This window comes from Chrysochloris asiatica, unplaced genomic scaffold (genome assembly GCF_000296735.1).
Source record: "Chrysochloris asiatica unplaced genomic scaffold, ChrAsi1.0 scaffold00043, whole genome shotgun sequence".
Classification (NCBI taxonomy): domain Eukaryota; kingdom Metazoa; phylum Chordata; class Mammalia; order Afrosoricida; family Chrysochloridae; genus Chrysochloris; species Chrysochloris asiatica.
Window position 1 is genome coordinate 6,288,764 of NW_006408561.1, and position 3,423 is coordinate 6,292,186.

Genomic DNA, 3,423 nt, shown 5'->3' on the forward strand with positions numbered 1-3,423 from the left:
TCAGATTCAAAATTGTCCAATATCAGCCCATTTCAGCTCACTAATGACTAGGGTACTGATCACTATGCATTCAATTTCACTTTGAATGATTCCTAGATTCATACTTTGTGCATTCCAGGTTTGGATTATTAATGGCTATTTTCTATTCTTTCTCCTCATTTTCAGTTGTTCCCCATGAGTAATTGAAGGTCCTAACAACTTTACTCCACTCACATCATTATGATCAACTGTACTTTGAGGAAGCAGCTCTTCCCAAGTCGTATTCTGAGTGGCTTCCAACCTGAGGTTTTCATCTTACAGTGTTCTGGTTTTATTAATAATGTTTTCATCTTTTGACAGTATATCTGACAATGTGCCACTGCTATTTATAAGGTTTTCATTCAGAAGTAATCTACTTCTCCTTCTTGCTTGTTTGTCTTAGTCTGGAAACTTATCTAAAGCATGTCTATCATGGGTAATCCTTCTAGTATTTAAAATACTAGAGGTATAGCTTCTAATATCACAGCAACAAGCAAAATACCACAGTGGAAAAACTAGCAGATAATTGGTAACTTTCAGATTCAGAAAAACAAAAGAGTTTTATTGGTGAGATTTAGGCTCTTTGCTAAAATTATGGAGTTCATTGAAATTTTTGGAAATGGTGACTATAAAGACATATTGTTCATTTGTTATCAGTTGCTATAGTTTTTAGGAAGTAGGAGAGATAAGTGTAGATCAAGATCTAGCCCTGCACCCAAACAATAATTGTAGATTTTTTCCTGCACTGTAGCAATTGGGTCTGAGATGATCTGCATAATATTGTGGAAAAGGAAATCCAGAAAGCAATAACAATACATAGCTACAAAAATGATTATAGAGCATATGAATAGTAAGAAAGAGGTGAGGAGAAGATAAATAGAGGAAAATTAAGAATATCTCCAACTACTAGATGGCAAACTTAAATTCTAAAATGGGTAAATATACTTACTTAATGCTAAGAATTGTCAAAAATGAAAGTGCATTTTAAATTTATTTCACATCAAAATAATTTTAGAAACGACAAGCATTTAAAAATAAATATATTTAGAATACTCACAAAGATAAATAAAATAATTTTCTTAAGATGCAAAGCACATTAATATGTACAACAAACAAAATTCAAAGATGGATAAATGAGTATATATTTTAAAATCTGAAAGTCTTTGAAATAAAAGTAATAGCAATTTAAACTTTAAATAAATGCAATTATCTCTAGATCAAGGCAACATTAAAATAGGACTTTTTAACTAGAAGATGAAATGAAGTCTTACCATCCTTGTTACTAAGGAGATTCCTCGCTATACTTCTTCCAAGATACATTTGTTTGCTCTTCTGGCAGTCCATGGTACATTCAATATTCTTCACCAAAGCCCTATTTAAATGTATCAATTCTCCTACCTTTTTTCTTAGACACTAACATTCAAATACATATGACACTATTGAAAATAACATGGCTTGGATCAGGTGCACCTTAGTCCTCAAAGTAACATCCTTGCTCTTTAACACTTGAAAGAGATTTATTTTAGCAAATTTGACTAATGCAATATGTCTTTTAATTTCTTGACTGCTGCTTCCCTGAGTGTTGATTGTGGATTAAAGTAAATGAAGTCTTTGAAAACTTCAGTCTTTTCTCAGTTTATTAGAATATTATTTATTAGTCTAATTGTGGAGATTTATATTTTCTTTACATTGGGGTGCAATCCGTACTTAAGGCTGTAGTCTTTGATCTTCATCAGTAAATATTTTAAGTCCTCTTCACTTCCAGCAAGCAAGGTTGTGTCATCTACATATGGAAAGATGTTAATGAGTCTTCCTCCAGCCTTGATGTCATATTCTTCATCTAATCCAGCATCTAGGATTATTTGCTCAGTATACAGTTTGAATACGTATATTGAAATGATACAACACTTGTACAAACGTTTCATAATTTAAAATCATTTGCCCCATTCTAACAACTGCCTCTTGGTCCATATACAGGTTCCTCATGAGCACAATTAAGTGTTCTGAACAGATATTCTTTGCAATGTCATCCATAATTTGCTATGGTCTGCACAATCAAATTCCTTTGCAGTCAATTAAGCAAAAGTAAACATCATATTATATTCTCTGCTTTTAGCCAAGATCTGTTTGACTTCAGCAGTGATATCCCTAGTTCTTAACCTCTTCTGAATCTAGCTTGTATTTCTAGTGGCTTCCTGTCAATGTACTGCTACAACTGTTTACAGAAGCTGCATAGATCAATGGACTATCATTGAGAAGTCAGAAGTAATCCATCTGCATACAGTCAACTGATCTTTGACAAAGGGACAAAACACATCAGATGGAGAAGAGATAGTCTTTTCAACAAATGGTATTGACAACAATGAAAATCCATTTACAGAAGAATGAAACAAGACACACATCTTATACCATATACAAAACCAAACTCAACATGGATTAATGATCTAAATGTAAAACCTATAACTAAAGTCATCAATGAAAACATAGGGACAAATTTAGTGCTCTCATGCATTGCATAAATACACAATCAAACATAACTGAAAGCATACAAACAGTAGAAGATAAACTAGATGACTGAAACTTCCTAAAACTTATACACTTATATACATCAAAAAATTTTACCAAAAGAGTACAAAGAGAACCCACAGACTGGGAAAATAATTGGCAATGATATATCAGACAAGAGATTGCTCTGTAAAATTTATAGAAAATTTCAACACCGCAACAAGAAACAAAGAAATAATTCAATTAAAAATTGGGCAGAGGACATGAACAAATACATCTCCAAAGAAGATATTCTGGTCACCAACAACCTAAGAAGAAATTCTTGGGATCACTATCTAATGTTGTTGTTGTTGTTAGGCACCATAATGTCAGTACTGACTCATAGCAACCCTATACACAACAAAACAAAACACTACCCGGTCCTGGACCAACCTCACAATCGTATGAGAGATGAAGTTTGGCCATCCTGGCCTCCATGGAGCACTTTGGCTGCACTTCTTCCAAAATGCATCTGTTGGTTCTTTTGGCAGCCCATGGCACTTTCAATATTCTCCTCCAACAACATAACTCAAAAGCATCAATTCTTCTATCGTCTTCCTTATTCACTGCCCAGCTTTTGCATGCATATGAGGTTATTGAAAATACCATGGCTTGTGTTCAGGCACACCTTAGTCTTCAAACTGACATCTTTGCTCTTCAACACTTTAAAAAGGTCTTGTGCAGTGCCTGTTGATCATTATTGGTGATTGGAGTGCAAAGGTTGGGAGCAAAGAGGAAGGATTAATAGTTGGAAAATATGGCCTTCACTAAGGCCATATTAAAAATAATTAAAAATAATGCTGGAGATCTCATGATAGAATTCTGCAAAATCAAATATCTTTTTTAGACAGCATAAGAGAC